The following is a 7,685-nucleotide window of genomic DNA, read 5'->3' as shown; positions in this document are numbered from 1 at the left end:
ATGAATGTGATGTTCAGAAATAAGGGCGAAACCAGCAAGGATTACACGGGCCGACATCGACAATACCGAGAAGGTCAAGCAGATGATTGAACGGGACATGGTACTTACGGAGGGTGTGTCGAACGCTATGCAGTATTGGCATATGCGAAAATCAGAACTCTTTGCTATGATTCGCCAGCTCGGCAAACGAAGTGTGTTCTTGACTCTATCGGCAGCTGAAGTACACTGGCCTAACCTTCTCGACTTGCTGCAACGTCTAAAGGTCAGACTGACGGACGTAAGCATTGACATCAATGAGATGGAACATCAGTACGCCGCTACGCTTGTGAACAATGATCCGGCCACGTGTGCCTTTTACTTCGAGCACATGGTCCGGGGCATCATATCCATCTTGTCTAACAAGCGTATTAGCCCGTTCAAGCCTAACCACGTGGTCAAGCACCTTAAGCGCATTGACTTCCAGCACAGAGGGAGTGCCCACGCCCATCTTCTCCTCTGGTTGAGCGATGCGGCGAACGAACAGTTTCAAAACGCCGACATGCCGCTTACCGTGGCAATGGCGGAGAGACCACTGAGTGTCCATCACGTGGCACTTGATAGGCCCAGAAGTCAGGAACACCAGCATACCAACACGTGCTATAAGGGCGACCGCGCGAAATGCCGCTTCCATGTCCCGTTCTGGCCCATGCCAGCTACCAAGGTACCCACCCCACTCGCCGTCCCGGTTTCTGAACACGTCGAAGCACTCAACCGACAGAAGAAGTTGAAAGCCAAGCGAGACGCCTTGTACGAAGCGCTGAAAACGACGGTTTACACTGACATCGAAGCCATGTGGGAACATCGCGGAATCCCAGACTACGCGAAATACCAGATGGTTATCCGTGCGGGTCTCGTTTGTTCCATTCTCTTGCTTAAGCGCGGTTTAGACCAGTTCAAGGTGAATCCGTTTAATCCGAGTATAGCCTTCGTGCTTAATTCTAACACGTACCTGCAAATCATCCTGGACGTTTACGCCTGCGCTACGTACGTGGTTGAATACATAAACAAGGCTAACAGGGGCGTCTCATTTCTAAGCCGTGCCATTAAGAAGATAATTGAGGATAGCCCCGAGGCCAGACTTACATACGAACTGGCACTCAGAAAGTTGGGCGTGCAGATGATCAACGCCATAGTGCTGTCGGCGCAAGAAGAGGTGTCGATGCCACTCAAGTTTGACATGAGTAGCACCAGCCGCGACGTCGTGTTTTCCAACATTATGTGGCCGGAGGAGAGAACAAAGTCCAGAAAGACTACGGAGCAGATGGACGAAGAGGGCCTCGCTTCTACGAGCGTGGACATTTGGTATAACTGTTTGGTCTAGCGGTACGAACAAAGTCCGCTCGACATAGAAGACGTGACATACTCCGAAGTTATGACAGATTACAACCGCGCGAAGACGGCAAAATCCAAAAAACGGCCATCTTGTGGTGTAGAGACTACTGTCTGGACGACCAGGTGAACTACAAACGAGAGCACGTTATGCTCTACCTGCCCTTCAGAAAGGAGATTGACCTCTTCGACGGCAATTCATTTGAGAGACTCTTCGATGAAAATCGAGAAAGACTCATGCAGATGAAGAGCAGATACAACAGTGGTGTGACTACTGCCGAGCTGCTTGCATGCTGCCAACAGTTGAACGCGGCGGTTGCGCCGGATCAACAGCAAGAACAATAACAGGAAGCCGTTCCCACTCTACTCGATACCAATGGCAACAGTGACTTGGCACCCGAAACCACAGCATCTGCATCGTCGTGGCGGCGATGTCTCCTGCTGTTAGACGCAAGAAAGATGGCATGAGCCTGCAGGATTACTACACCCGAATGAGCCTGGTGAACCATCGTCAACGCATGTTGATCGAAGAAGTTATACACCGCATCACCGACGCCAGGCCCCTCCAATTCTTCTTCACGGGACCGGCCGGCTGTGGGAAGACGTTCACGTTGCGCCTCATCATGGACGTGTACAACCGTTACTGTAAGAGCCGGCGAATCAATTACGGCGATGGTGAACTCTCGGGTATCAATGCCTATATAGCGTGCGCCACGACTGGTAAGGCGGCATTTGCCCTGAACGGGGTAACCGTGCATTCGGCATTTAAGATCGTTATGACGTCATCCCGATACGAAAAGAGTTTGTCTGCCGGCGACCTCAGACGTTTGGCGTCCTGTTCATAGGGGTGCAATGCGTAATCATAGATGAGGTCAGCATGCTGTCTGCTGATCTGCTAAGACAGGTGGACAGCCGTCTCCGCGAAATTCGGCCTCACTGGATGCGTGAACCGTTTGGGGGGTTTGACGTCATTATGTGCGGAGACATGAGGCAACTACCACCAGTCAGGGCCAATGAGGCGTACAAGAACAAAAGTCGGCCGGGGCATGTATAACACCGATGTGTTGGCCTGGCATCACCTCCAATACTTCCCTTGACAGAAGTCGTCCGCCAGAGCGACACACTGTTTTCGGCATTGCTAACCAAGACTGGTGACGGTCGAGATTTGAATGGCACGGAAATACAACTGCTCAACTCTCGTTTCGTCACGCAGGAAGAGACGAGCGCCAAATGCAGCGACGCAGTCAGGCTGTATTACAGTAATAAAAATGTCGATTCATACGACGAGAGAGTGGCCGAACGAACTCGTAACAAGGTCGTTCACGTGGCTATAGATGTCGTCTTTGGCCATAGATCATACGAAGAGAAAATGCTTGCGCTGAAGAATGTCAGTAAACACAGTAGAGTCGAAAGTGCAAATCTGCCATCTTAGATCGCTCTGTGCATGAATAAACCGTACATGCTCATCAAGAATCTCGACGTGACCGATAGACTGGTTAACGGCACGGTCGGGGCCTTGCAAGAGATTGAGTTTAACGTCGAAAAAGAAGCAAGCAGAATTCGGGTTAGCTGCCCGCCTAACGTTGGCCTGATTGCAAAAACCAGACTCGCTCAACGTGCGCGTAAACGACACCATGCAACTTGGATAACCCATAGATCTTGTCTGCATGCAATTCCATCTAAAAGGAAAACCCGTGAAACACATGTGTGTGAAACGGACACAGTTCCCATTGCTCCCTGCAAGCGCAATGACCATTCACAAGTCCCAGGGAGGCACATTTGATGCCGTGCTGTACGACTATGCTGGCAACCACCCGCAAAAGTTGGTGTACGTTGCTCTTAGCAGGGTGACTAGTCTGGACGGACCTTATCTCACCAACAAAGAAGGCCGCCATGAATTTCTGCACTTCCTTAACAATCCCGGCAGGGCGTTGCGCTCTGAGCTTGACCACGTTGAACGACACCCGCTAGACACTGCCTACGACCGGTGGAAGGACCTTATACAAAACCACGACTTTACCGTAGCGACACTCAACGCTCGGTCGCTTACAAGCCACGTGCAGGAAATAGGCAGAGATACTCTGCTCATGTCTGCCCATGTGCTTGCCTTTACCGAGACGGGAGTCGCGCAAGATGGAGCCCTATTGATCCCAGGCTTTAGACTCGTTGCTGCGGCCAGGAGAATAAATCAGGAGCGAAACGCATGGGTATGCTTTTATGTAAAAGTCGTTGTGAAGGCTATGCTCCTCCATCCTAATCTGCTTAGTGAACATGGTGAAACTCTCTGTGTAAAACTGTGCGAGACGGGGGTCGTAGTAACCGGGGTGCACATATCTCCCTATGCCAGCGTTGAAACTGCGTTGGACGTTCTGGCTACCGGAATGCGTAGCCGAAGTGAAAAGGAGTTGGTTGTCGTACGGGGGGACTTTAATAAAGACAAGAACTCCGCCTTCGTCCAAGCTGCAGAGGAGCGGTTTCTACTGCAGTCGAGCCAGCTCCAACCTCAAACCACCACACAATGGGCAACCAGTTTAGACTTGGTTTTACACACAGCCCCGGCAGATACAGAGCACGTCGTCAGAACTGTTCAAACCAAGTCCCAATACTTGACTGATCATCGCAGCGTCTTCATTGGTATAAGGAATGAAATCCTAGTCGTTACCTGAACACTGCGTCTTATCGCGTCTATGCAATAGAGCTAAACCAAACGCTTAACCACAAGCTAACACCAGAAGCGTAGCCATGGAGCTCTTGCTTTCTCAATTCAACTAGGGTTAAGCAGAGTTAAACCACAGGCAATTTTTTCCGCCCACTTCAACAATTCGGCAATTCCTGGAGTACTGGTAACTATCGGCCGATTTGTTACTCTTGTGGATTGCCTGGTCATGTTGCCCGGCTTGGCCGTCGTCATGTGCCAGCCTTCCAAGTCGCCAGTTATTGGCCTCCTCCAAATTTATAATCACCGCCAGCCGAACCGCCACAGAGTAGCCCTATTTCACCTCACCGCACTATCTTCTCCACCCGGCACTCACCTTTTCGTCGCCGCTGCCTAACTCCCATGCGTCATTGTCCGGATCTTTCGCAAGAGAAAAAATAGATGCCGCAGTTCTTGAGGTGAGAACTGTGCCAGCAGCGAAAGGTCCAAGACCTATTTTATTTCCCGAATACCTGATCGCCGTTTCCAAGGAGGGTGTTTCTGTTCTGGCTCTTGTCGACACCGGTAATCTCTTTCTGCCATGGCTGCCCCCTTTTGCCGCTCCTTCGGGAAAGTGGCGACGCCACTTTCTGGATTCTCTATGCGCACCACAAGCGCGCAGGCTACTGCGCCGTTAGCGACGTGCTCGGCTCGGGTCGTTTTTCAGGAGGTTCTCTGCGTTAATGAATTCATCATTCTGCCAATCTGTTCTCATGAAATCACCTTCGGTTGGGACTTCCTGTCGCGCCATAACGCAGTCATCGATTGTGCTCGTGCTGAAGTCGGGTTCTATGCGCTTAGCCACTCCTCGCCGCCCGATGCCCTTTCTGTTTCTTCTGCTAAAGGCATCGTTGCCGAAGACACTGACCTGCCTGCGTGCTCTTCTGTTCTTGTGCCCATCACTTCTGGCCTTGTCCTCAACGGCAACGTACTTATTACACCATCGCCTCTCTCTACGTGCCGCAAGTACTTGCCTGTACCTTACGCCATACTTGCCCTGTCAGCTGGATTTACCGCATTGGTCGCGACGGATGCGTTTACATATGCTTCCCCTGTGCGTCACCGTGAGTGCCTCGGGACCGTCCAGATCATTGATTCCATTCTCTATCGCGATGAGACTGATCGTTCGCCGTCCCTCGACGTAGAGGCCCTCAGCCCGCCGGTTGCTGTTCTCAACACTCCGCCTCCAGACGTTTTCCTTCCCTTCATCGACGCCTCGTTTCCTGCACCCGAACGCACTCAACTGCTTCATCAATTTCGTTCCTCCTCCGATTGACACCAACCTGCTTTGACCCGCACGCCGACTGTCGCCCGCCACATCCACACCGGTGACCACGCCCCTCTGCGTCAGCGCCTATATCGTGTCTCCGCCAGCCAGCGCCAAGTTATTCATGAAGAGGTTGACACCATGCTTCAGAACGGCGTGATTCAGGCCTCACTGAGTTCCTTAGACTCACCCGTGGTACTCGTGAAGAAGATGGCTCTATTCGCTTGTGCGTCAATTACCGCCGCCTGAATAAGATCACGCGAAAGGATGTTTACCCTTTTTCCCGCATTTATGGTGCTCTGAACTGCCTTAAAAGAGTGGAACTGTTCTCTTCTCTCGATTTACGCTCTGCGTTCTGGTAGGTCTTCATGGACCTACCTGGACCTACCGTTTTGTAGCCACATCTAATTTCGAGCGCATGATGGACACCATTCTGCGTTGCTGAAATGGATATGAAGTAAAGTGTAATGTATTGTAACGATATGTTTTTGTTTTTACATTCGGGTGATAAATTAAACCCTTGATAAATTGGCAACTGTTTCTTAATTTGACAGCATCACCCGTTAGAATGCTAAAGGGTCACTGCAGACGTGTTTGGGACATGGCCGTGTGCGTTGACTCTCTGCCCCCCCCCCCCCCCCCCACCCCCACCCCAGGTCACATCCCTGTATCCGCTCTCCGCCAAGCGAAAGAGCAAGCAGCAGAAGGCAACAGCAACAGAGCCGTCAAAAAACCATCGTGCGATATTTTACTCGCCAACTACTCCTGCGCCAATGATCGCTGCACAAAAACATCGGTGTCACTCCATTCAGTGCAATGCGTAGTACCGCGTAAATGCCGTACGCGCTTGACTTTTGTTTTTGTTTTGAGGTCTCCTTTCGTGTCGTGATCATCACTAGCCCTCTATTATTCCGCTGTGATATAACGAGCTGTCCCCGTTTCATATTTCATGTGATAGCGTGTAATTACCTCCAATCTTCCACTTTATTCCTTTGCCGCCCCCCCCCCCCCCCCCTGCCACTGGGATGTCTAAAGAAACATTCCAGCACGATAGCCCCCACTTCAAGGCTCTGCTACATATCATAGTGTTTAGTAGCCACCTTGCTTTCCAGGCTATCTAGTCGTCATATTGAGATCATTTCACTTTCTACCCTCACTATTTCCCAAATTCAGATTAACTTTTCATGAGATTTGGTTCTTCTCTGTTATCACCCCAATTCAAGTAAAACTCTAGTTTGGGCGAGCTGGTTCATGTCGAAAGAAAAACTGGTAAGGGCGCAAGAAACGGGGACACAGAAGGCACACAAAAAACAGGACTGACGCCAACTTACAACTGGGGTTTATTGCACCTAGCGTGCCTTTTGTACCACAACCAAGCCATATCAACAAATGCGTAAACGTTGTACATATCAAACGGCAATTTATGCGAACACTGGCAACAAAGTAACGCTGATAACTACAGAATCTAATCTGCACAGAGCTTGGGAAACCAACATCTTTTCTGGCCAGCACAAATAATAACATCATCCAAGGGGCATGACAAGTCCACACTATCAATTTATGAAACGCGTGAAGAAGGCGAAAAAGAGCACGAATTGAACGACTATGAGATAAAACCACGTGAAAAAAGATGACAATAATGAGGAATGAAGTCTGAAGATACAGCGCCTAGCGTCAAGTGATGAAAACTGAATATCATTCCTGTAAAAAACAGTCGTCTTAGCGTCTAAAAATCTAAAGATAGTAAAACAACGAAAGAAAGGACGAAACAAGAGCACAAAACCAAGGGAAATCTGCGAACTACAAAAAACCTTCTATAAAAGACGTTTCGGCACTGCTAAGAATAATGGAAGGCCTGCTAACGCATTTGTTTCCAACTTTTTTGATGAAATATGCCTCAACAATCTCTCTCTCTCATTTTTATCTTTTCCACTCTTCAAAAATCTAGTTCTCTCGAATTCTGGACGGCACTTAGAGCAGCTTTTGCAGTGGTCAACGAGGAAGCTCCATTCGTTGTTGCGCAAGTTTTGGGAATGTTCACTTGCACGCTCATTAAAACAACGACCTGTTTGCCCGATGTAAACGAGGCCACAGCTAAGCGGTATCTCATAAACCACTTGTGTCCTGCAATGCGTGAACTTTTTTTGGTGTTTTATGGTGCAAGCCGGCCGCTTTTCTCTGTTGGTCATGGCACAAAGTCTTGAAAGCTTACAAGGCGCGTTGAATACAACCTGAACATTATGTCTGCTCGCTATTTTCTTAATATTATGCGACACCTTGTGAATATACGGTATTACTGTTACTGATGAATGCGAAACCGGCTCCCTGATGCGATTGAGTTGCTTAAGTTTCTGC

This window comes from Amblyomma americanum, chromosome 7 (genome assembly GCF_052857255.1).
Source record: "Amblyomma americanum isolate KBUSLIRL-KWMA chromosome 7, ASM5285725v1, whole genome shotgun sequence".
NCBI classification, from domain to species: domain Eukaryota; kingdom Metazoa; phylum Arthropoda; class Arachnida; order Ixodida; family Ixodidae; genus Amblyomma; species Amblyomma americanum.
The sequence above is the reverse complement of the archived record's forward strand: the minus strand, read 5'-3'. Positions refer to the sequence as shown.